The sequence below is a fragment of the Mustela nigripes genome, chromosome 3, assembly GCF_022355385.1.
Source record: "Mustela nigripes isolate SB6536 chromosome 3, MUSNIG.SB6536, whole genome shotgun sequence".
Lineage (NCBI taxonomy): Eukaryota > Metazoa > Chordata > Mammalia > Carnivora > Mustelidae > Mustela > Mustela nigripes.
The window spans coordinates 39,029,518-39,057,106 of NC_081559.1; the positions used below are offsets into that span (position 1 = coordinate 39,029,518).

A 27,589-nucleotide genomic window follows, 5' to 3' on the forward strand; every position below is an offset into this window, starting at 1 on the left:
AAGTATCATTACCTTTACTACTTCACTTTTTTTTTCCCCAGATTTTATGTATTTGACAAAGAGAGAGACAGAGAGAGAGGGAACACAAGCAGGGGAGTGGGAGGGGTGTCTTACTTCACTTTCTGAATGGGAAAATGAAATTTTGGAGATATTAAAAATCCTTACCTACTATTAAATGGCTAGCAAAAAGTGGGATAAAGATGCAAGTGATTTTTTTTGTTTGTTTGTTTTACTGACTTATTTTTTTCAGACAAGGCTTTTTATTTACTTATTTTAAATATTTTGTTTACTTATTTGTTTGTTTGTTTGTTTTACTGACTTATTTTTTTTTCAGACAAGGCTTTTTATTTATTTATTTTAAATATTTTGTTAATATTTTGATCCCAGGACCCTGGGATCATGACCTGAGCCAAAGGCAGAGGCTCAACCCACTGAGCCACCCAGGCACCCTACTGACTTATTTTTAAGATTGAAATTTGCCTAGAATTTCCATGAATGATCACTAGGCAATCCTAATGAGCCAGTTCTGTCGTTCTTTCCTTACCTAGAGATTCCCCCAGGGAGAACTGAGTGCTGTCACTAGATCTGGCTTCAACATCACTCCCCAAACAGCCGAAGCCTGTGCTTTCCTCCAGGGACTGCTGTTACCCTTTGACTTTCAGAAAGAGCACATACTAGAAGCTCCATGTTTTGTTATAAGAAGAGAGGAAGATCATTTCCAGAGTCAGAAATCATGCCATCTGGGATCACGAACAAGAACCAGGTTTCCATCAGTAAAAGGGATCCTTTATCATCCTTTAGTTTTCTAAGAATAAAAAAGAGAGGCTCTTAACAGAAAGAGCCAAGCCTCCTGAGTACAGAAGAGGCCAACTTTTCCCAAAGGTAACATTTAAAAGACTGTGAGCCTTAAGAATCAGAAGACAAAATCACCAAGGGCACGCGAAGGACAGACCCACCTGTATATATTCTTTACTTCTTTACTTTGATCTATTACATATGGGGACAACTACATCCAAGTAGCCTTTAGCGGGGGAAGAACTGAAGGAACATAAAAATGAACCATTTAATTAACCGACATTGTAATTACATTTACAAACTGATTTCCAGTGGAATCATCACACATTATGTCTCTTTAGGAGCCTATAGTTTCCAGACTCTGAAGAAGTGTGGTCTCTAAGCTAAACTTGCAAATTTTATCTTGCTCACTCTCAAACTGTTTTGGCTGATAAAGGTTAAGAACTCCTCCAAAACATACAAGCAAAAGAAACTAACAGCCATAAAACAAAATGGCAATAACAAAAAGCAATCTTCTCATGCCCAGGGAAGCTAGAGGCCTAAAGGATACAAAAACAACAGGTTCATCTACTTAGGAAACAAACATGCCTCCCCTGCTGTCTCTGACCACCTGGGATACTTTAGAGGTCAGAAGGAACAAAATCCATGTCCTATCAGTAGGGGACAGGCCCCCTGTCAGCCTCTGGAAACCCTGGTTGTGGATTCTTCAAGGCTCAGTGTATGTAACTCCCTGAGCTGGGACACTGGGATTGAGGTTTCCTTCCCCTCCATTGTGGGGTTCTTCGCAGAGGCTTTTTACTTGTAGAGGGAGCTCAAGAACTTTTGTTGCAACACTTTTTGTTATTCTTTTCTACAGATCAAAATAGAATTCCATGGATAGCACAAATTAATACTGTTAAGATGGCAATACTGGGGAGCCTGGATGGCTTAGTCAGTGAAACTTCTGATTCTTGATCTCAGCTCAGGTCTTGATCTCAGGGCCATGAGTTCAAGCCCTGTTCTGGGCTTCACACTGGGCGTGGAGCCTATTTAAAAAAAAAAAAAGAAAAAAGATGGCAATAATCCCAAATTGATCTACAGATTCAACTTAATCCTTTTTGGAATCCTAGCTGGATTTTTTGATGTGGAAATTGACAAACTGATCTTTTTTTTTTTTTTTTTTTTTTTTAAATTTATCAGAGAGAGAGAGGGGGAGAGAGTGAGCACAGGCAGACAGAATGGCAGGCAGAGGCAGAGGGAGAAGCAGGCTCCCTGCTGAGCAAGGAGCCCGATGTGGGACTCGATCCCAGGACACTGGGATCATGACCTGAGCCGAAGGCAGCTGCTTAACCAACTGAGCCACCCAGGCGTCCCGACAAACTGATCTTTAAATTCATACAGAAATCAAGGGTGTCAGAGTAGCCAAACAATCCTGAGAAAGAGAACAAAGTTGGGCAAGTCATACTTCCTGGGTCACAGATCCAGACGTAAAAGCTAAAATTATGAAACCATTAGAAAAAAACACAGCAGTAACTCCTTGTGACTTGGAGTTAGGCACAGCCTTCCTAGGTATGATAACAAAAACACAAGTGACAACAATAACAAAAATTGGACTTACTCAAAATTAAAAATGTTTATGCTTTGAAGGATACTATCAAGAAAATAGAGGGGTGCCACGGTGGCTCAGTTGGTTAAGCAATTGCCTTTGACTCAGGTCATGATCCCAAGGGTTGTGTGATCCAGCCCCACATCAGGCTCTCTGCTCAGCAGGGGTCCTGCTTCTCCCTCTTCCCCTGCTGCTCCCCCTGCCTATGCTCTACTGCTCTCTCTATGTCAAATAAATAAATAAAACCTTAAAAAAAGGGGCACCTGGGTGGCTCAGTGGGTTAAAGCCTCTGCCTTCGGCTCAGGTCATGATCCCACGGTCCTGGGATCAAGCCTTGCATCGGGCTCTCTGCTCAGCGGGGAGCCTGCTTCTCCGTCTCTCTCTGCCTGCCTCTCTGCCTACTTGTGATCTCTGTCAAATAAATAAATAAAATCTTAAAAAAAAAAACTTAAAAAAAAAAAAAGAAAATAGACAACCTACAGAATGGGAGAAAATACTTGCAAATCGTACATCTGATAAGGGAAATGTATCCAGAATGCATAAAGAATTCCTACAACTCAATCTTAAGATAAATAATCCAATTAAAACATGGCAAGGGGTGCCTGGGTGGCTTAGTGGGGTAAGTGTCTGACTCTTGGTTTCAGCCCAGGTTATGAATCTCAGGTTCATGGGATTGAGCCATCAGGCTCTATGTTCAGCACAGAGTCTGCTGGAGTTATCTCCCTCTCCCTCTGCTTCCTTCCAAATAAATAAATAAATAAAATCTTAAAAAAAAAAAAAATAGGGCCAAGAATCTGGACGTTTTTCCAAAGATGGCCAATAAGCACATAAAAAGATGCTCAACATCATTAGTTATCAGGAAAATGTAAATCAGAACCACAATGAGATAGCACTTAATGCTCTCTAGGAAGTCTTCTAAAAAAGATATAGTAACAAGTGTTGATGAGAATGTAGTGAAATTGGAACCCTCATACGCTATTGCTGGAAATGTAAAATGGTACACCCACTTTGGAAAAGAATCTGGCAGTTCCTCAAAAAATTAAACATAGAATTACCATATGGCCCAGCTATTCCACTCCTAGGTATTTGCCCAAGGGAGATAAAAACACATGTTCACACAAATACTTGTATGAGAATGTTCACAATAGCATTATACATAATAGCCAAAAAAGTGGAAACAACCCAAATGTTCATTAGCAATATAATATACACAATTATTTTTTAAAGGATTACAGAGATAACAAGAAAAGACTTTGAAAATTAATAAAAGGGTCATAAAATGTTTCAAAAGCAAAAATCCAATGAAGATTCAGAGAGACATGGGGAGCCTGGGGGGCTCAGTCAGGCAGTCTGCCTTTAGCTCAGGTCATGATCCCAGAATCCTGGGATCAAGCCCCAGGTCTGGCTCCCTGCTCAGAGGGGAGCCTGCTTCTCCCTCTGCCACTACCCCCTGCTTGTGCTCTATATCTCTCAATAAACAAATGAAATCTTTTTTTTTTTTTTAAGATTTTATTTATTTATTCAACAGAGAGAGAGATCACAAGTAGGCAGAGCAGCAGGTAGAGAGAGAGGGGGAAGCAGGCTCCCTGCTGAGTAGAGAGCCCAATGTGAGGCTCAATCCCAGGACCCTGATACCATGACCTGAGCTGAAGGCAGAGGCTTAACCTACTGAGCCATCCAGGTGGTCCTAAACAAACAAACAAACAAACAAAAAAGATTCAGAGAGACACTTGATAAGCATGTGAAAAAGGGATCTGTAGGAATGGGATGGATCTAGTACAAAGAGGAAATATATTCTTGGTCTGGATCTATTCTGGAAAAAAAAAAAGGCAAAGGAAAACTGTATTCATGTCAATTATATTATGATAAAATTAGAACATATTAAAAGAAAAAGTACGGAAAGTCCAACATAGCCTGCCCCACCTTTCTTTGCAGTATTATTGCAAAAATTTAAAAAAAAAGTCTGATCTGCACACAAACTCTGTAGATATATATAAAGCTTATTAGTAGTTATTTTTTATACCTAAGTAAACCTTCTACTCTAATCCAAACCATTGCTTTAATAGGCTTACTATGACTTATTATGCAATAATAATAAGATATAGAATTGGGCTATCAAACCAAAGGCCATCAGTAAAATCCATCATTCATTTGTATAGCACCTTGAAAGTTTATAAATCACTTTTACACATATTAACTCAGCTGGCCCTCTTGAAGCAGGTATCATTCCCATTTTAGAGATTAAAAAATAACCTCAGAGACATTAACAGACTTAAAGCTCACAGCTAATCAGAGGTGGAAATACATTAGAACTCAGGTCTTATCTCTACTAATACCTCTACGAAAGTCACCTTCTAAGCTTATAAAGAAATTTCTCTTTTGCACAGAATATTCCTTCATTTTACCAGTTATTTCTTGGTGAATTTTCTCTTACACTATTTAGAACTCATTTTAAATAGTAATTTGGTATATACTGAAATACAGTTTAACATACAGTGTTATACATATTCTACACTAATCTCAATCATAGATGTCATTTCTTAAAAAAAAAAAAACCCAAAAAACTATTAGGAAGAACAAATTCCAAGGTGACTACTGCAGATACTAATGCTTATGGAGTCAAAATAATGGTTTCAGGCATAACTTTGCTATACATCCAAAAATCAAACATGTGTCTCATCCATTCAAATTACTTAATATATTAACATAAGTGACCAGGGAAATATTTTTTAAATTTGTGTTTTCATGTCTTATTTAAGAGTTAAAGCACCATGGGGCACCTGGGTGGCTCAGTCAGTTAAGTGTCCAACTCTTATTCTGGCTAAGGTCATGACCTCAGGGCTCTGAGACTGAGCCCCATGTCAGGTTCTGCACTGAGCCAGGTTCTGTGCTGAGCGTGGAGCCTGTTTGAAGTTCTCCCTCTCCTGCTGCCCCTCTTTCTCCCTTTCTCTCTTAAAAAAAAAAAAGGTTAAAAGCACCATGACAATACTGAAAGATATACTTGTCCTCCATAACATGTTCATTCTGAACACAAATGTGGTCTAAAATTCGAATCTCCCAATTTTTAAAAAGATTTTACTAAAACAATTTTTTAAAGATTTTATTTATTTATTTATTTGAGAGAGAGACAGAGAGAGCCAGCATGAATACGGGAGAATGGCAGATGGGGAGAGGGAGGAGCAGACTCCCTGATGAGCAGGCTTGATCACAGGACCCTGAGATCATGACCTGAGCCAAAGGTAGACATTGAACCAACTGAGCCACCCAGGTGCCCCAAGGTTTTTATTTTTAAGCAATCTCTACACCTAGTGTGGGGCTTAAACCCACAACCCCAAGACAAGAATTGCATGCTCTACTAATTGAGCTAGCCAAGTGGCCCCCAAATCCCCAACACTGATGAAATTTTAGATAAAAGGGTTCATAATTATTTTCCCCCAAGAATGTCTGGAATAGTCATCTACTTTATAGTTGTTAATCATTTACTGGCAATAAGTAATGATCAAGTTATAACTGGTGAAAAAGAAAAAAAGTTAACCCAGATTTGAATACAACCAAAGAATTTTGGGTTATACCAAGGCTGAATTAGATACTTCATTTACTGAAGGTTTATGAGTATTAGGCTCCGGGCTAGGATATACTATGATTAATAAAACACAATCCCCGTATATGTTCCCTGGAGCTCTCCTCCAGGTAGGGAAAACCACCAGGTAAAAGAACAATTGCAATGCAATGTGAGAAGGACTATCTCTAATGGAGACTTGTACAAAGTACCTTCTTCAGTTTACTTGTGATCAGGTCTTGTGAGATAAGATAAATATCAGTGTCTTAAAACATGCTTCCAAAGCAGAGTACCCACTCACTAACTCGTATCACCTTTCAATACTGTGCTCTACCCAGGTGTCTTGTCTCTTCCTGATTTGCATATTCAGAGAAGATAGCCAAGGTTGATAGTGTGCCATCATCTCAGGTTAAGGGGAAAACTCACACCAAACACTAAGTACTTTAAAGAACACACATAGTGTGATGACCTTAGGCAACAAGTGCAGCTCCTGAAATCTTTACATTGTGAAGTGCTTACAAACCTCTTCAGAAGAAATGCTAAGTCAAAAGCTCTGTTAGCCAGAACTTCAATTCTGTGAATAAATTAAGCTTGTTTCTCTGACACTAAAAACTGCACACTTCTGAACCTTTTATATACAGATTCTGGTAGAGAAGATGGCAAGAAGAGCTTCCTCCTGCAGAGCAAGCTATTGTGCATCTTTGAAAGTTTCCCTAATGCAGACTGTGTCTCCTTTCTGGCGAAGAGATCATTAGCAAGGTTATTCTCTTCTCATATAATGCAACTTGATTGGGTTAAAGACAGTTTCAGAGGCAGACTATGGTTCTGAAGTTGTAAAACTGAAAAACTGTAAAACTAAAACTTTTTATTCCCAAGGTTTGGGCAAGAGGATGTATTTGACTTTCCCTGATTATAACATAATTGGACAACTCCATACCACTGAGCTTTCAAGACTTTGCTCTACGAATTTTCCAGCTTTCCATATCACAGTGCATGTATTAATGAAGAGGAAACTCAAATTGTAGGAGATCTTGTCTTGAAGCACAATTCCAACTAAACTAAAAAGGATCTGAAGAGGAAGTTTAGAAATATAATTCCCACCAACAGGACAGATAAGTTACAATCCAAACATCATTAAGAATTTCCTGGCTGGGGGTGCCTGGGTGGCTCAGTTGGTTAAGTGTCCTTGATCTTGACTCAGGTCATGATCTTAGGGTCATGAGATTGAGCCTCACATCGGGCTCCATCCCAGGCATGGTGCCTGCTTAAGATTCTCTCTCTCCCTCTACTCTTCCCCATTCATGAGCTCTCTCTTTCTCTAAAATAATAATAATAATAATAATAATAATTCCCTAGGGTATAGCATATTCTGGCATAGTAAAGTCAGGTTCTATGTATTAGGTTTAAGAACTCAAGAAAATGCTGTACTCAACTGACAATAGTTGCAAAAGCTCCTGGGAAGGTCTGACCTGACTTAACTGCAGTTTTGACACTTCCATTTAAACACCTCTCCTTCTGGGGTGCCTGGGTGGCTCAGCATTAGGCGTCTGCCTTCGGCTCGGGTCATGATCTCAGGGTCCTGGGATCGAGCCCCACATCTGGCTCCCTGCTCAGCAGGGAGCCTGCTTCTCTCTCTCCCATTCCCCCTGCTTGTGTTCCCTCTCCCACTGTGTCTCTCTCCATCAAATAAACAAATAAAGTCTTTAAACAAACAAACAAACAGGGGTGCCTGGGTGGCTCAGTGGGTTAAGCCTCTGTCTTTGGCTCAGGTCATGATCCCAGGGTCCGGGGATCGAGCCCCACATCAGGCTCTCTGCTCAGGAGGGAGCCTGCTTCCCCCACCCTCTCTGCCTACCTCTCTGCCCACTTGTGATCTCTGTCAAATAAATAAATAAAATCTTAAAAACAAACAAAAAGAACACCTTCCCTTCTGTGGATAAGGAAAGCTTCCAAACACTGAGGGTTTTTAAGAGTTAAACAGTCTCTCAAAACAACAGTCAGTATATAAACATACATTTTTAAAAGATTTTATTTATATGAGAGAGACAGAGTGAAAGAAAAGCACGAGCCAGTGGGTGGGGGGCAGAGGGAGAGGGAGAAGAGAACCTGCTGCAAGGCTTGATCCTAGGACCCCAAGATCATGACCCGAGCCAAAGGAGATGCCTAATTGACTGAGCCATCCAGGTGCCCCCATAAGCATATCTTTGAGGGCAAATATCCATTCACCTTGGGTCAGGATTCACTTTAAATAATATAAAAGCCTGGGGCTCCTGGGTGGCTCAGTGGGTTAGAGCCTCTGCCTTTGGCTCAGGTCATGATCTCAGGGTCCTGGGATCGAGCCCCTTGTCCGGCTCTCTGCTCAGAGGGGAGCCTGCTTCCTCTCTCTGCCTGCCTCTCTGCCTACTTGTGATCTCTGTCTGTCAAATAAATAAATAAAATCTTAAAAAACAACCCCCCCCAAATCCCCACAGTTTTTAGTCACTAGTCTTGCACTAATTTACATATACATGCTATTCTAAAAAATTAGGAAAAATTTTAAGATTCATGAACAACAGTAGTTCTCAACCTGGGATGCGTATTAGAATCGACCTGGGGAACATTTAAAACTTCCAATGCTGCCCCCCGGGTCCCTGCAAAGCAATTAAATCAGAATTTCTGGAGATGAGGAGTCGTGGTATTGGCATTTTTCAGAGTTCTTCAGGTAATTCCACTGAACAGCCAGGGTTGAGAACTACAACATGACAGAGCTTTTCCCTCTCTGAACAAATCATGATTGATAGTAGTAATTTCTTAAACTTTCATGTGCATATATATTCCCTTGTTAAAATATACATTCCAGTTCAGTATGTCTGGGATAGGACCTGAGATTCTGCATTTCTAATCAGCTCCCCAGGTGATGCCAAGACTACTGGCCTAGGGACCAAACTTCAAGCTTTAGGGTTCAGGGAAAGAAAAGGCTTTTAAAGGATGGAAAGATCAACTTACAGCCACTGAAGTCCATACTCTATACCACAAGACAGAGAGTGGTGATCCACAGTGGATAAACAAAGAATCGACACTGGTTATTAAAAGATGTTTCTAGGAAATAAGATTTTAGAAAACTGAAAGAAAGTTAGGAATAACACATTTTTCAGAGGAAAAACAATCATCGAAGCTCATCTATTTTGTGTGCACAAAGGAGTGCAGGCAACTAGGAGGAAGAAGAGAGGTGAGCAATAAGAAAAAAGATCAAATGTCTATAAAATTCTTCGGGAAAAAATCAAACCATTGGTTGGCAGTGCTGGAAAGGGATAGAGAAACACTATAAGGAGAACTACAGAGTTTATTTCTCTGCCAAAAACATGTTTGGGAACCACTACAGCTAATAAATTGAGGTTGGTGTAGATTAATAACCATCTTCCATCAACTCCCTCCTGGGGACCTAAGAAGAGACCCCAAGAGTATTAGGTCTCCCTTGGCAGTGCTTTGGGAACCAACAACAAACAGTGGACTATGTACCCAAATGTTTCTCTTTGTCTGTAGAAAGAACATTAAGAAGCTCAAACATGGGGTCTCTTTGCAACTTCTTGGGAATACCCTTCTTCAAATCTCTAAACCTCATTAGAGCTATTGAAAAAAAAAAAAGAAAAGAAAAGAAAGGGAAAAATTTTTTCCCCTGAGGATTTTCCCATGGAAATGGGAAATGTTTAGTATATTTTTTAGAATACAAATAATAAAATATATATAATAATAAATATAATTATATATAATTATAATTATATAAAAATATATAATTATATTAATACAATAAAATAAATAAAATAAAAAATAATATAAAAATATTCATAAGTTGCCACCGTACTGTTATTCTTCCAAAATAATTTCTAAAAACAACAGAATATGAAAATTTTCACATAACATTATCTGGAACAATTATATGAATCAGCTGGTATACTTTATGAGGCATTCCTTATCAAATGGGCCATTTTTTTTGATCAAAGATTGTATTTGTTTATTTAACAGAAAGAGAGAGAACAAGCAGGTGCACAAGCAGGGGGAGTGGCAGGCAGAGAAGAAGAAGCAGGCTCCCAGCTGTGTAGGGAGCCTGATGGGGGAGACTCAATCCTAGGACCCTGGGATTAGGACCTGAGCTGAAGTCAGACACTGAACTGATTGAGCCACCCAGGAGTCCCTCAAGTGGGCCATTTCTAAGTAAATTCCTTCTTCTTCTTCTTCTTCTTCTTTTAAGATATTATTTATTTGACAGACGGGGGACACCAGCAGGGAGAGTGGGTGAGGGAGAAGCAGGCTTCCTGCCAAGCAGGGAGCCTGATTCGGGCCTCGATCCCAGGACCCTGGGATCATGACCTGAGTCAAGCAGACACTTAACGACTGAGTCACCCAGGCGCCCCCTCTAAGTAAATTTCTGTTTAAATGAACAGAAGAAACTAGAGGGGAAGATTTTACCAAGAAATGGAAAGGATTCTGTTGTCAGATAATTCATGTTACACATCTCTTGAGTGTAAGGATCTTTGATGGAAACATAGGCAATCACATCTTTATATTCAGCACTCACTGTATAACGAGGATGGCTAACACATACTGAATGCCAGATACTGGCCTAAGTGCTTGATCTATATCTAAATTAATTCTCACAATGCTATGAAATAGGTGCTGTTATTAGAGTTCTTTCATGAATGAGGAATCTAGTTTAGGGATGGCAAGTACCCTGCTCAAAGGTCTCGGAATCAGTAAGCAGTAAAGTTGGTTTTTGACTGCCTGATTTAATGTCCATGCTCTCAACATTTATATGACACAGTCAGCTATCCTGCATGCCTACTTTGTACCGGGGAGAGATTATACTCAAGACAGGGGGACAGAAGATGAAGAAATTATGATCCTTAAGCTCATGATACAGGACAAGCAGTCCTTCTAGGACAAGAGGCTAGAAAGGCACTTCCAAACAGCAGAATATAGTTGTCTTTAATGCCTTAGAATGCAAGCTCAAATTATGCTGTTTGCATGCTCAATTTACAAAAAGGACACATTGTATGAATAGAGACACTATTTTCTAGTTTACACAAACTTCCCAGAAATTATTGAACCACACCAAACTATATACAATTGATGGAGCCACAATGTCCAGGTAACAGATCTAGTACCAACTGAGGGTCCATCTCTTCCACATTCAAATGCTGAGGTGTGTGGCCAGATAATCCATTCTAGTCAAGACTGGGAAAACAGATCGGTCTAACTAAGACTGAGGTTCCGGTCTCTCTTCTGAGTTTCTGCAGTCTTCAGGGGCTAAGGGAAATCTCACTGCGTTAGTCTAACGATAGCTAAAAAGATAGATTTTTTTAAAAAGTTTTATTAATTTAAGTAATCTCTACACCCAACACAGGGCTCAAACTCACCACCGGCAGATCAAGAGTCACATGCTCTTCTGACTAAGCCAGCCAGGTGCCTCAAGGTCAATAATTCTTAATCAGTGGTTCATTACTAAAGCAGACAAAGCCCTAATCTTTTGCATTTCTCAGAATTAGCTTCCTAACAGTCTTGTTTAACTTAGTAATTGCTGATAGTGTAAGGCCAGGGAAAAGGTAAACAGTATATCCAGCCTTATCTGGCAGCTGGCAACATTCACTGCTTAAAGCTGGTCTTCAAAGAAAGAGAAGGCAAGTTAAAATAGCTGCTATTTTCAATAACCTACATTCAATATATATACCAAGTTATATACCAAATTAGAATGAGTTCATTTTAATTTTTCAACTTTATCTCCTTTAATACTGACACCCAAATGAAAAAGTGGTACTCTCAGAAGTTAAATACTTTTCTCAGCAACTCAGTAAACAACATAGCTAGTGTTCAGACAGATGTCTGTCTACCCTATATACTCTTAAGAGTGGCTTCAGGCAGCTGCAAGGTCTGGGGTATCCTTGTGAGTACAGGTATCCAGAGCTAGAAAAGCTGAGGGAACAGATAAGAGGGTGAGAAAAAAAGGGTGCCAGATCCTCAAATATGCCATGGAAGTGGTCTTTTTGGCCTTCTAACGATGTTCTCCTGGGGTATGGCTAGCAGAGAACAAGGATGATCTACTGAATTATTGGTGCTATACTGATCCACAAGGAAAACAAAGTTTTATTTATGGTAATAAAACTTCCCTATTACAAGTTACATACAAAAATTGAGTTTAAATATTTCAAAATAATGATATCCTTCCACTGTAGCTATGTATCTGAATATTAAAAGTGACCTGCCATGATCTCAGGGTCCTGGGATGCAGCCCAGCATCTGGCTCTCTGCTCAGCGGCGAGCCTGCTTCCTCCCCTCTCTCTGCCTGCCTCTCTGCCTACTTGTGATTTGTCTGTCAAATAAATAAATAAAATCTTAAAAAAAAAAAAAGTGACCTGCTTTTCTATCTTCTGAATGATATCATGAATCCCTCTTGAAGGGGATTCAAGACCTTACAATCTGCTTTGAAGAACTAAAAAAGTGCAGTGTAGTAAGCAATCTAAAATTATGTTAATTGACACAGAAGGCTGATTGGTTTGTTAGAAAGTTTTTGATAAAAAGACTTCTTACCCTGGGGCACCTGGGTGGCTCAGTGGGTTAAGCCTCTGCCTTTAGCTCAAGTCATTATCTCAGGGTCCTGGGATGGAGCCCTGCATCTGGCTTTCTGCTCACGCTGCCCCCCCCACCCCCTCCCCTGCTGCTCTTCCTTTTTGTGATCTCTCTCTGTCAAATAAATAAATAAAATCTTAAAAAAAAAAAAATGACTTCTTACCCTATTAAGAAACCAAAGGAAACAAAATCTCAGGCAGGAGAGCATTTGGCAGTATGGCCTACATTATGAACTGCTTTGATTTGAAGAGCGGGATGGTTAGGATTTGAAATTAACCCTAGGCAAATTGTACATCTGCTCATGAAAGCTAGTTTAGAGACATGGGTTGACATCTTTCTGCAGACAGAGTTTTGCATAATCAGCAAACACAAAACTAGAATTTCTCAGTAATCTACACAAATGATTTATTAAAATCTATCTGGCTCACTACAGAGCCAAAGGAGTGATGTTCAGAGAGAGTGATGATGAAAAGTCTGTTTTATTGGTGGGGGGGGGGTCATGTTATTGTAGCACTCTTTCTCCCTTTATCATTTACCCCCAAGCCTCCAAAGAGAGCTGCTACTGTTATTTTTCCCTTTCTCTGGTATAATCACGCTAACCACCTCATTCACTGAAGTTCTACTGTGTACCAGGCACAAGTTATATTGAGGATTCTATAACTGTGCTGCCAAAAATGTGATCCATAGACCACTGGGGCTGGTTTGTGAATCGTCTGTTACCAGTTTGTGACAAGATAAGTGTTTAAAAACTATAATAGCAACTAAGCAGATTAATTTGTGGATTCTAATAGAGCCTTCTGGCTTTATTTTATATGTCATTTTTAAATTAACTCGTATCTATGATTTTTATTAACTCATTTTATTTTATGAAAATGTTGGTCTGTGAAGGATTAAAAATAAAAACCTGGATCATTACCAGTGACAGTTCAAGAAACACTATTCTAGATTGAAAGATAAGATCTCTGGTCTTAATATGGTCTCAGTATAATCCAATTGAATGTCCAATAAAAAAAGTCCTTCCATTTTCAGACACACATTTCTGAGGGACATATAAAGTTCAAGCTTTGAAGCAGTTTTGGGGAATGTTAATTTTTTTAAAAAGGGGGGTTATAATAGGTTAAAAGGTTGATCATGATAGGTTAAAAGAGTTGATAATAGGTTAAAAGAAGAACAGAGATGGGTGAGATAGGAAGGTAATGTCAAGCAAGCAGAAAGGACAATTTGATAAAGAACAGCAACTCAGTAGGAAACCAGAAGGGCAGCAGATATAATAAAGTGCTATAAGCCTGGGGTAAGAAAGTCAAGAGGGTAAATTCAGGTTTGTTGGAGGAAGAAAGACACAGAGTCTCTGCCATCCGTTCCATTCTTCAGAATCACCTTCTACTCCAGCCCCTACATGTACCTATCCTCCAGCGAGCCTTAGAGTTCCTGCATCTCAGTATATTCTTGTGTTTCAGTGTTTAGCATATGTGGCTCTACTATGCCTAGAACATGCGTCCCACTCTAGGATGCTCCTTAAAGTCACAGTGCTGTGTCAACCTCTCTGATCCCTCCTCAGTGTACCTATAGGCTTGTTTACACCAGCATGGAAGTACTCATCAGAATGTCAGTCAAGGGGCGCCTGGATGGCTCAGTGGGTTGGGCCGCTGCCTTCGGCTCGGGTCATGATCTCGGGGTCCTGGGATCGAGTCCCGCATCGGGCTCTCTGCTCAGCAGGGAGTCTGCTTCCTCCTCTGTCTCTCTGCCTACTTGTGATCTCTCTCTGTCAAATAAATAAATAAAATCTTAAAAAAAAAAAAAGTGTCAGTCAAATTTGCAAGTCAAGTTCCATGGGCACAATACTATCTATCCCTTCTCAGTGCTCCACACCTAACTGACACTCAGATGTGTGTTGAACCACAATGAGTAACAGAGAGCAAGTCAGAAGGGTTGCTAGAACTCTCCCTCTCAGGCTGAGCAACCAGAAAGCAAAGCTCATTGAAGAGTGTTCAGGAGCCAAACATGGAGAACTGCTCATTCAGGATTCAGAAAGCTGTGCCAAGGGCAACTTAAACCTGGAGCTCAGCAAAAACAAGCAGCAAAGGAAGCACCAAAAAAATCCTATTCTCCCTAAGGAGAACAGCTAGTCAGTCAGCCAAACTGCAGGTAAAAACACATTAGAATTTAAAAGCCCATCCTACATTAAATTGAATTCATGACTTGGCAGAGTATCTATAAATTATATATGGGCATGCGGTTCATTACCTATAGTTTGAGGAATTCCAAGGTAAGTAGAAGTTCCAGGCAAAGTGGCTGACTCAGCACATACTGATATATGCTAATGTCTGCCACTGCAGCCCAGGGTAATACAAGCAAAAGCTTCAGCACCAAGGGCACAGGCATGAAGAAAAACCTCTGTCTTCTCATTCCTCTGGGCTGAAAGCAGCTGTACAGACTAGCAATAAACAAAGGGAGTCTCTATTTGGTGGTATCCTACGCATTTTCATCATAGGAATGCCTTTCTTTCTTTCCGTTTTTTTTTTTTTTTTTTTTTGTTTTTTTTTTTTTTTTGTTTTTTTTTTTTTTTTTTTTAAAGGAATTCCTTTCTTTGCTCTGCTTCCCTAGCTTTGGGTTGTGGCCTTTTTTCTTCTTCTTGCTCTCTTTTAACACTTTGCCTTCATGATCTCTCCCCTCTCAAACTTGCTCCTCCTTGCTCACTTTCTGAACTCATTCAACTCATTTCTGTTTCTTACTCCCACCTTCATTCTTCTTTTTTATAAATTTGTATTAATTTATTTTTAAACTAATCTCCAACCCCAACATGGGACTTGAACTTACAACTCTGAGATCCAGAGTCGTGTGCTCTACTGACTGGGCCAGCCAGGTGTCCCAAAGTTTCATTAATTCTTAAATATCACTTCTTTCAAAGCCCTCCTTCTAGGCTTTTTCTGCACTAGCACTGGTTAGACAGAGCATCCTGTATGTTTCCTCACATTCGTGAGAACCAATCCTAATTGGTGATTCTCCCCATCCCTGAGAAACCAGGTTTCAGTATCCTTGAAACATAATATGCAGCACTGTAATCAGTGGTGATATCCCTGTGAAATAATACTCTGCCCCTGGCAAAGGCACTGTGCTTGGAAAGCATACAATCAAAATTCAAACTGGCCTAGAAAACAGTGGAGGCAAGTAATTTAGCAATGAGAAGATCACTATTTGAAACACCACACACTCTTCTCACTAGCAAAGTCAAATGAAACTAACCTTTTTTCCCCCTCATAGGTCCATTTCTCTACTAATGTGTGCCGTTACGTGCCTGAAACTGGTCAGAAACAAGCTAGAATAGACACAGTCATGGAGAAAATACAAGGCCCTTCCCCAAGGGTGTGATCCCAAAAGGTTCAGCCACTATTTCCTATATGTTATTTGAAGGCATAGGATATTGCTTGGAATCCTATCAAAAGTCACATTCAGAGACCTGTGAACTTTACCTAGTTTTAAAAACATGCTACAGTATTGAGAGGAAAACCAACTTCTTCAAGTTAGAAGCCTCTTAAAAAAAGAAAAGGCATAGATAATTTTGCTTTTCAAGTGGGACATGTGTCATGTAGAGGGCTTCCTCTGCTATCACTTCAACAGTCACTACTTCCAGAATTGTGAAAAAAGGCTTCAGATGTCTAAGCTGGGGTAAAAAAGAATCACTAAGACTCTGGCTTTATCAATACCCTGAAACATGAAACCTACAAGAGACAGCAACCCTGAACTTTAAAACAAAGATAAATAATTGAAACCATGCTACAGTAAGCACAATGCATTTGCAGAGCTATGGGTTTGTTGTTGATGTTTAAAGATTTTATTTATTTATTTGAGAGACAAAGAGCGAGTGAGCGAGCGCAGAAGGGGGAGGAAGAGGGAGAGGTAGAAGCAGACTCCCTGCTGAGCAGAGAAGCCAATGTGGGGCTTGATCCTAGAGCCCCGGGATCATGACCAGAGCCGAGCGCAGACGCCCAACCCAATGAGCCACACAGGTGCCCCTGAAGAGCTATGGTTTTTAAAGAGAGTTGGCATAAAATATTTCACTCAAATTTCAGAACATCTCTGTTAAGCAGACAAAGCAAGCATTTTCCTTGTTTTACAGATGTTAAGCAACTTGGACAAAGTTAGGTAGCTTAAATAAGTGATTTCCATTCTTTTTTTTTTTAATTAAGTAATCTCTACACCCAACATGGGGCTCAAACTCATGACCCCAAGATTAAGCATCGCATACTCCACTGACTGAGCCAGCCAGACACCCCAGTGATTTTCATTCTTTTAATAAGACCTACCTCCTCAAGCTACTTCTTTGATCTCTGCATTCCTAGGTCACCAGATTTCTAGAAAAGGTAAAGTATTCTTTAAATTCTTAAAAGTAAAGTGACTGGGGCCCTGGGTGGCTCAGTGGGTTAAACCTCTGCCTTTGGCTCGGATCATGATCTCAGGGGCCTGGGATCGAGCCCTGCATAGGCTCTCTGCTCAGTGGGGAGCCGGCTTCCCCTTCTCTCTCTGCCTGCCTGTGGTCTCTATCAAATAAACAAATAAAATCTTTAAAAAAAAAAGTAAAGTGACTTAATTTCCTCATCTATTATCCATTTTCTAATCCCGGCAGATTATACCTAATTTATTTCCTCAAGTATCGGCTACTCTCAAAAAGATCACCAACCACCTATAAGGTATCATGGGATTCTTAGTAGTCTCCAACATTCAGGGAACGAATTCAATTTCCAGCAATTCCAAGGACTTGTTTTTGACTTCCATTCCTCCTCATTCTTAATCCCAAATCGCCTCCAAAGCACTCTGTTCCTGCATGTTTCATGTCACCTTCCCTCCTCTGTTACTCTCCAGGATCTTGAAAATTAAGCTGCTCAACACCTACTCATCTCTCTTTTAAGATCCTATCCCAAGGACAATTCTAAAGCCTTCAACAACACCTCCAGGAGTAGTCAACCTTCCTCTGAGATACTACAGCACTTTATGCTACTTAGGCACTTATTTTGTGACACTTGAAATATAGCCATAAAAAGAAGGGGGTGGCCTAATTGTATGACATTTCTGTAGTCAGAACTTCCAGGTTCTGCCTTAATCTCAGAGATAACGTCATCAATCCTTAATTTCCCATTTTTTTATAAAGTGAGTAATTATATAGAGTTGTTGCAATAATGTAATAGTATATCAAAGTAGTTTGAAAAACTGAAAAAGACTATAGGAATGTCAAATATTATTAGGTCACCCCCTTTCTTCTTATAGCTATATTTAAAGTGTTATTTATATTAGAGTTATTTGTTTAGTTCTCTAGATTTTATCTAAATTCAGAGACAGTAATTACTCTCCAGGACTCTGAACCAGTGGGTCCACAATACGCTAAATAGAATACTTCAAAAATACTGAGCATCTAAGAAAAGAGTTGTCTGAAAAACAAAATGGAAATGATGTCTTGTTTTAATTATGTCAAATTACAAATGTTTTGCCTATTTTAGGTGTAGCTCATATCTAAATAGAAATACTTGCTGCAAAGAATCCTCGTTAATTAAGAATGATTGTCATCAAATCAAAGAATTGTGGTGTTGGAAAATGATTGGAGTCCTTCTGGAGATCATCTCTCTAACACTTTATCTTGATGCACACAAAATTTCCCTCTGCAATCCTCCTGATGGACAGGAACATCCATTTGCTACTTAAAATACTTTCTGGAAAACGCTCCCCACCCCCTTTCAGGTAATTGGGCTAAAAAATCTTTGTTCTCTATAACATCTACCCTTCACTGAGAGCCAAACAGAATACATTTAATTCTTTCTCTCTAGAACAGCTTTTTAAACTTTAGAACACTCACATCCCTTGCTTAATTCTTCATCTTCAGGTCAAACCTTCCCATTCTCCACATGATTCCAGTGCCTCTCCTCTGGACCAGGTGGACTTAGCCATGACCTCTCATTAGAGACCAAACAAGTTCCTCACGTGTGGGACTTCTTTGCCAATCATGAGATTTTTATGGATATTAGACTGTAAGAAAATATACTTGTTTTTCTTCTCAGCTTCAAAATTATCATCAGGTCAAAAGCAAAAAAAGAACAGTACTCTTAACTTCTTGACAATCTGAGTTTTAAGTATTCAGGCACTGGTTGGAAATTTTAGGTTACTAGTCACAATAGACTTTTTGTTTTTAAAGATTTTATTTATTTATTTGACAGAGAGAGAGAGCACAGATAGGCAGCAGCAGGCAGAGAGAGGGGGGGAAGCAGGTTCCCTGCTGAGCAGAGAGCCCAATGCGGGTCTCGATCCCAGGACCTTGAGATCATGACCTGAGCTAAAGGGAGAGGTTTAACCCACTGAGCCACCCAGGTGCCCCATCACAATGGCCTTTAAACTATCTTCCTATGGTGCTAAAGCTCAGGAACAGGGATTGGTCTGTGGGTTCAGAAGTCAAGTTTTCCTCTACCATGCAGATCTGAGGCTGCGGACTGCTTACAAGGAAGGCCTGTGAGCCAAAAGTGAGGTCAAGCTTAATAGGAACCCAGAGCTGCCAAACCTCAGCACTACTGCTAGCCCTTTATCAAATACAGTGATAATATAGCCAGAATTTTTCATGGGAGTCTCACCACATTCTGTTGCATTTCTCCAGAAGTTACTATAATGTTTCATTATAAACCATATATAGAATCCTCAAAGAAATTTAGAAGATCTGAAGACTATCTAATTATATTTCAAAATTCCTCCCCAAAATGTGAAAGCAGGAATGCCCATTTAAAAATCCTAAATAAAATGATTGATAGGGCATAATTTCACTTAATCCATTCAGGGTAATAATAACAACTTCTCATCCTGGAAAACACACTACCAATCATAATCTACATGAAGTTTATGACTGGACAATTTGTGATCAACAGTGTTCACTAGCTTTATGAGTACTGTGTTTCGGTTGCTTCCCCAGAGCTTGAGTTGATAAACAAAAACTGTATTTTAGAAAATCATAAACTCAAAAATCAAACTCAATTTTAACACCTGGCCAAGGCATATATTAGGGAATATTGACTTTCTTTTTTTTTTTTTTTTAAAGATTTTATTTATTCATTTGAGAGAGAGAGACAGTGAGAGAGAGCATGAGTGAGGGGAAGGTCAGAGAGAGAAGCACACTTCCCGTGGAGCTGGGAGCCTGATGCAGGATTCAATCTCGGGACTCTGGGATCATGACCTGAGCCGAAGGCACTGGTCCAACCAACCGAGCCACCCAGGTGTCCCAGGGAATACCGACTTTCAAGAAAAGTTCAACAGTCTACTATTTTTAATAAGGAAATCTAAATGAATAGAAGATTTAAAGCCAAATATTTTTGACTAGAAGTAAAGTCAAAGATCAAAATGCTATGAGAGGGGCGCCTGGGTGGCTCAGTGGGTTAAAGCCTCTGCCTTCGGCTCAGGTCATGGTCTTGGGGTCTTGGAATCAAGTCTGGCCTCCGGCTCTCTGCTTAGCAGGGAGCCTGGCTTCCCTTCCTCTCTCTGCTTGCCTCTCTGCCCACTTGTGATCTCTGTCACATAAATAAATAAAATCTTAAAAATAAAAAAAAGATGCTATGAGAAAGAGGATGTGGGGGATCCAGGACCAAACTATGGAGAGGGAATGAAAAAAAACACGTGAAAGTTACTTTCAGAAACCTTCTGAGCCAAATTAGTTCCTTTTCTGCTAAGCTGTCATAAATTGAAATGTAACTATTTCCCAGAAAACAAGGTAAACACTAGGCATATATCAATGTTTACTAATTAAATCATTTCTTCAAACAGGCAAAACAGAAATATTCTATTTTCTTAGTCAGAGAAGAACAGCATGAAGGCACTGGTTTATCTCAGAAAAAAAAAAAACTGGCTTTGCAGCAATATTATTACCACTGTTATTGTTATAATGTTAATAATTATTAATAAAACAAATAATAACATAGTTAACATTTATTACTTACTATGTGCCAGGCCCTATATTAATTATTTTATATGCAGTCTCATGTAATTTTAACAACACTGAGGAAATTATACGGATACTGAGGTTTACAGTTTGAATGCTCTATCTAGGGTAACAATGCTGAAGGCAGTAAGTCTGAACCTAGAGTCCACACTCTTAACCACTGAACTCTTTAACTACTGTTCTGCTCTGCTGCAGTTACTCATAAGCTTTCTCCATAAAAGCTACACACACACACACACACACACACACAGCAAGTGAAGTGTCCCTTTCCCCCCAAACAGTTGCCAATACTGAATATTATTGATTTTGATTTATTTATTTATAGTAGGCTCCATGGCTCTTGTGAGGCTGGAACCCAAAACCCAAAGATCAAGAATTGCATGCTCAGGCACCTGGGTAGCTCAGTCATTAAGTGTCTGCCTTCGGCTCAGATCCTGATCCCAGGATCCTGGCATCAAGGTTGGTATCCAGCTACCTGTTCAGCGGGAAGTCTGCTCCTCCTTCTCCCTTTGCCCTTCCCCAGACTGTGCACTCTCTCAAATAAATGAATAAAATCTTTAAAAAAAAAAAAAGAAAAAAAAAAAAGGAGGGGCGCCTGGGTGGCTCAGTGGGTTAAAGCCTCTGCCTTCTGCTCAGGTCATGGTCTCAGGGTCCAAGGATCGAGACCTGCATCAGGCTCTCTCTGCTCAGTGGGGAGCCTGCTTCCCCCCTCTCTCTGTCTGCTGTTTTGTCTACTTGTGATCTCTCCCTGTCAAAAAAAAAAAAAAAAAAAAAAAAAGACTTAAAAAAAATAAAAATAATAAAAATAAGAGACTGAGCCAGCCAGGAGCACCTATTATCAACTTTTTAAATTTTTGTTAATTAATTGGGAAAAAAGAGACAGTCTGTTGATTTATTAAAGTTGAACATCTCTTAATATATTCATTGGCTACTTGTAGTTTTCTTCTGTGAACTCTTTGTTCATATTCTTTATTTTGAGTTAAACATTTATTTTATTTTTTAAAAAGATTTATTTGAGATAGAGTGAGAGAAAGAGCATAAACAGGTAGATGGGGCAGAGGGAGATGCAAGCTCTTCAGTGAGCAGGGAGCCAGGTGTGGGGCTCAATTGCAGGACCCTGAAATCATGACCTGAGCTGAAGGCAGACGCTTAACTGACTGAGCCACCCAGCTCACCCATTTATTTTGCTGATTCATAGGCAGTTGTTTATTTTTTTAATTTTTAAAAGATTTTATTTATTTGCTTATTTTTGAGAGGGGGAGAGAGAGAGAAAGAAGGAGAGGGAGAAACTTTTTTTTTTTTTTTTTAAAGATTTTATTTATTTGACAGACAGATTACAAGCAGGCAGAGAGGCAGGCACAGAGAGAGGGGGAAGCAGGCTCCCCGCTGAGCAGAGAGCCTGATGTGGGGCTCAATCTCAGGACCTGAGATCATGACCTGAGCCGAAGGCACAGGCCCAACCCACTGAGCCACCCAGGTGCCCTGGAGAGGGAGAATCTTAAGCAAGCTCCATGCCCAGTGCAGAGCCTAATGTGGGGCTTCATCGCATGACCCTGAGCTCAAGACCGGAGCCAAAATCAAGAGTCAGATGCTTAACTGACTGAGCCACTCAGATTATTATTAATTAAAGATTTTTTTTTAAGTGATCTCTACCCTCAACGTGGGTCTCAAACTCACGACCTCAAGATCAAGAGCCACATGTTCCACCAACCGAACCAGTCAGGAGCCCCTGGTGGCAATCATTTATATTCTAGGTATTATATTAACTTCTGGAGTACAAGTAAATGGGGGCAATTAGCTAATCTTCAAAGGAAAAGTTAAATCACTACTTCATATCTTAGACCAAAGCAAATTCCAAATGATATAAGAATAATAAAATTATATGGGCGCCTGAGCCACCCAGGTGTCCCCCATATTCTTTTTTTAAAAATAGATTTTATTTATTTCTTTGACAGAGAGAGACACAGTGAGAGAGGGAACACAAGCAGGGGGAGTGGGAGAGGAAGAAGCAGGCTTCCTGAGGAGCAGGGAGCCCGATGTGGGGCCCGATGTGGGGTTCGATCCCAGGACTCTTAGATCATGACCTGAGTTGAAGGCAGATGCCTAATGACTGAGCCACCCAGGTGCCTCAAAGTAAGTTAGAGGAAAAAATGTTCTTAAGAAATCATAAGGCAGAGAAAACACATTTACAATACTGTATACCATAGTTACTTAAAAAATTCTTGTGTAAGTATACCTGCACAGTTTAAATCAGTGTTGTTCAAGGGCCAACTGTATTTATGTTGAGGAAAAGCAGTTTGAAGAGGAAGAACAGTGCATTATACAGGGTACACTGGAAAACCTGTATAAAAGGACTATGACAAATTTATGTCATGGAAAGCAATTAAAGGGACACGTGGGTGGCTCAGTCAGTTAAGCATCTGCCTTCAGCTCAGGTCATGATCCCTGGGTCCTGGAATCAAGCCCCGAACTGAGCTCCCTGCTTAGCAGGATGCCTCCTTCTCCTTCCCCCTCTGCTACTCCCCTTGGCTTAAACTCTCTCTCTCTGACAAATAAGTGAATAAAATCTTAAGGAAAATAAAAGAAGGCAATTAAAAGTAAAAATCTTTGCAAGTTATGAACATGGTAGATTAATTATTAGGAGAAAAAATAAGTTACAAAATAATGCTTATGTTTCAATTCTTATAAAAGCAAATATACTACATTAGCCATATTGGAAGGTTATATTAAAATATCAATAAAGGTCATTTCTGGAGGCTGAGGTTGGTAATGGAAAAATTAAGTACCACTTTAAAACAGCACAAGAAGTTAGATTTCTCCCACATGTAATTTGTGTAAAAAATTCCAGGTAGATTAAAGAGCTAAACATTAAAAAGAGATGAGAACATAGAATATTTAATCTTGAGATAAGAAAATTTTGTTTTGTTTCTTTAGTCATAACAATTAATCTGCATTGCAAACTTATAAAGTAGATACTATGATTTTTATCTGTTTGAATATTAAAAAAATGGATGGGAAGAGACAGTGGAGTGACTTGCCCAAGGTCAGGAAGGTCTCTTATGACACGAAATGCAGGGGTGCCTGAGTGGCTCAGACGGTTAAGCATCGAACTCTTTATTTCAGTTCGGGTCATGATCTCAGAATGGAGAGATCAAGCCCTGAGTTGGGCTCCACATCAGGGGGAGTCTGCTTGAGATTCTCTCCTTCTTCCTCCCCCACTTTTCTTGATTGTACTTGTGTGAGGGGGTGTGATGCATGGCCCACATGCACGCGCTCTCTCTCACTCAAGTAAAGAAATCTTTAAGACACAAAATGGAGAGGTGCCTGGATGGCTCAGTTAGTTAAGTGTCTGCCTTTGGCTCAGGTCCTGATCCCAGGGTCCTGGGATTGAGTCCCGCATCAGGCTCCCTACTCAGTGAGGAGCCTGCTTCTCCCTCTCCCCTCCAGCTTGGACTCTCTGTCACTATTTCTGTCTCTCTCTCTAATAAATTAAAAAAAAAAAAAAGACACAAAATGATGTCACATGTAAAATATTGATGAATTTAAAATGATAATTTAAGGGGCGCCTGGGTGGCTCAGTGGGTTAAGCCGCTGCCTTCGGCTCAGGTCATGATCTCAGGGTCCTGGGATCGAGTCCTGCGGCGGGCTCTCTGCTCAGCGGGGAGCCTGCTTCCTTCTCTCTCTCTCTGCCTGCCTCTCAGTGTATTTGTGATTTCTCTCTGTCAAATAAATAAATAAGATCTTTAAAAAAAAATAAAATGATAATTTAAAACCTGTTCAACAGGAGCACACGGGTGGCTCAGTCAGACAAGCATCTGCCGCCTTCAGGGTCCTGGGAGCAAGCCCCCAGTTGGGCTGTCTGCTCAGTGGGGAGTCCACTTCTCCTTCTCCCTCTGGCCTCCCCCCACACCATGCTCTCTCTCAAATAAACTCTTTGAAAACAAATAAATAAATAAAATTTGTTCAATAAAAAAGGAGATGAGCAATACATTGATGAAAAATATTTGCAACATACAGAACAGGCAAATGATATTAAAATAAAGAAACCTACAAACCAGTAAGTAAAAAATTCAATAATAAAATGGGCAAAAACAAAATCAATAGGCAATTCATGGAAAAGAAACTGCCAAACAGAAGATTTTGCAACTTCTCTAATAATAAGAAGAACTACTATAGGAATGCCTGAGTGGACTTAGTCAGTTAAGGGTCTGTCCTTGGCTCAGGTCATGATCCCAGGGTCCTGGGATTGAGTGCCACATCTGTCACATCAGGCTCTTTGCTCAGTGGGGAGCCTGCTTCTTCCTCTGCCTGCCTGCCTCTCCCCCTGCTCAAGCACTCTCCCTCTCTCTGACAAATAAGTAAAATCTAAAAAAAAAAAAAAAGCTACTACATTATGTTTACTAGGCATCAGGTGCTTTTCTAAATGCTTCAGTTATCAACTCATTCGATCTTCACAACAGATGAGGAAATGGAGGCATAGGTTAAAGAAGTTGCTCACACACAACCAAGAGTACAAGGCTGGGATTCCAACATAGAAAGTACAGCTCCACAGTCCAGAATTGCTTTTTTTTTTTTTTTTTTTTTAAAGATTTATTTATTTATTTATTTGACAGAGAGAGAGAGAGAGAGAGAGAGACCACAAGTTAGGCAGAGAGGCAGGCAGAGAGAGAGGAGGAAGCAGGCTCCCCGCTGAGCAGAGAGCCCGATGTGGGACTCGATCCCAGGACTCCGAGATCATGACCTGAGCCGAAGGCAGCGGCCCAACCCACCGAGCCACCCAGGGGCCCCCAGAATTGCTTTTAACCACTATGCTCCATTACCTATTCAGGAATCCAGGTATCCAGGGAAATACAAATTAAAACAAGGTATTACTTGTCTAGATTGTCAAAAATATAAAAGATAGACATAGTCAATGTGGAAATGAGCACTGTCATTGTTGGTAGGAGAATATAATGGAGCTTTTTTTTTTGGTAGAAAATACTTAACAGAAACAGATACAGTAGAAGTTCAGAAAAACAATTTACCCAATAATAAAGAGGGACAATAGGTAGTTTGTTTTACTAAAACATTGTTTTTGTCCTGAAGGTAGTGGGCAAATTCTAGAACTCCTTTCCCTTTCTCTCTCAATCCTCAGATGTCAATAAAGGCTACCAGAGGATAAGTATCTTCTTGCTACCATGTTAACTTTTTTATGTGGCTTCTTCTGTTAAGATTTAATCAGCTCAGGTCAAACCTTCTCTGAAAGCCTGTTTCTTAACACACTAAAGTCATCATTGAACTGGTTAATTCACCTGCCCTTTATGGGGCTGATGCAGGTTCTGCTTTCTACTCTTTTCCACATTTGTCCCTTGGCCTCTTTTTCAACAGTTTCACCAGACTGAGCCCAGACTGAGGTAAGAAGTTAAATTTTCCCCTTCTGCTTTGTCTGAAAGCCATGAAAAAGATTCTTGTTTTCAGCAATGTGTTTACTCCAATCACACAAAAATGGTGCTTCTGAAATCGCTCAATTCTCCAGTCTCCGGTTTTACTGTCTACAGCACACATGTTAAGTAACAATATAAATTACTTAAGTGAAAAATAAAATTTGTGTCATAGTTTTTCTAACACTTCAGCCATCCCTATTTACTTATAGGTGCTAATATGAAGAGAAACACCAAAAGGTACATGGAGCTATTAAAGAGGCTGTTACTAAAATTCACTACATTAAAGTACTGAAAAAGTTTATCAGGAATGGCATTACGCCCAGGTGATAACGCCAATCGGTCCCCCCCCCCCCCAAGAAGCATAGCAGGTCAGCTTCCATTTGAAACTTTTCATTTGCAAATCCAAAGCATCCTGTAACTTTTTTGCATTTTGTGTTCTAAAATTTACTACCGAATTGGTCTCTGACAGTGACAAAGCAATTAAAATTTGCAGGGGTGAAATGGGCATTGTGAAAACAAAGGCAGCTCAGAGAAAAGTGCCTCATTCAATCTCTTTTTAGGGGAACAGATCTAAAGTGAGGACTACAATTTCACCGAGAGAAGAATTTGAGAATGTCCCATACTGTACGCACACCATGTAAAAAGAGAAAAAGGTCAGCAGGAAAATCTGAAATTGGAATGTCCAGGATTGCATTTTTTTCATACGCATTCTATGGTTACAGATCGACCCTCCATTACAACACGAGGTTTCCTCATTGCTTTAAGAAGCGAAGGTTGCACAAGCGGCACAACAGGCCCGAGGCAATGATTTCTCTATCCTGCTAAATCCTACCGTCTCCCCAACGTAATCAAGTAATTGCTGGACAGCTCCACCTTGTCTACGCGTTAACCACACAAACGCGAAGGAGCAGATACCTTTGCCAGGAGTCCCAGTGCAACACCACAACACTTCAAGGCACCTCGCGCACGAGTTTAGGGTCCTCACTTCGCTGGACAGAAAAGCGAAAAGCTGAGAAAGAAGCAGCCACCATCCAATGCCTCAAAAGGCCAAGACAGAGGTAAGATGAGGTCGATCCCGGGCTTCTCTTTGCCCACCTTCCTCGGCTCCAGCCCTGGAAGGAGCCACAAGTGAGGCAGAGAAGTTGTGGAAAACAAGGCGGGGGTCGGGTGGGATAGGGGAACCCGGGAGAGTTTAGCGCAAGTATTTGCATTTGTCCCACACAAGGTCACTCGCTCCGAGTCACTTTTTCCTGCTCCCCCGGGGGCTTCCCGCCAAACGGGCTGCGGGGCTCCGAGGCCAGCTCACCGCGCCCCCTCAGTCCTACACTGCGGGCCGCAGCCCCTTCCCGGCCTCTGGCTGCGGGCCGAGGCTCGGACCCAAGCCGGCCTCCCCGAATCCCGTTTCCGACGCCAGGCGCTTCTCCAAACCCAATTGCGTCCGGGGTCCTCCGCCTCCAGTCCCCGGGGCTCCAGACAACGTCCCCTTCCTCCCTCAGGACGCCCCCTGCCTCGCCTCCAGTGCCCGGTCCCGCCGGGGGCCCCAGACGCCGTTCCCCCTGTCCCTCCAGCCGCGCTCCCGTCCGGTGCCCACCTCGCGCGGCCCCCGCCCCCGGCCCGTCTCCTCAGCTAGAGGCCACCTCCCAAGTCCTCCCGGCCCCGCCCCG

The 27,589-nt window shown here is 40.7% G+C and overlaps 1 protein-coding gene and 1 long non-coding RNA gene across 2 annotated transcripts in view; both read right to left on the reverse strand.

Annotated features, from left to right (window-relative positions):
• Positions 1-27,589, reverse strand: part of PDE6D (phosphodiesterase 6D) — a 52,025-nt gene that overhangs the window by 24,165 nt on the left and 271 nt on the right. The window lies entirely within an intron of this gene.
• LOC132013642 (uncharacterized) lies at positions 1,021-27,576 on the reverse strand. The gene is made up of 3 exons (XR_009403059.1): positions 27,517-27,576; positions 26,841-27,037; positions 1,021-1,820 (listed from the first exon to the last, which is right to left on the reverse strand). It is a non-coding gene; the product is annotated as an uncharacterized LOC132013642 (long non-coding RNA).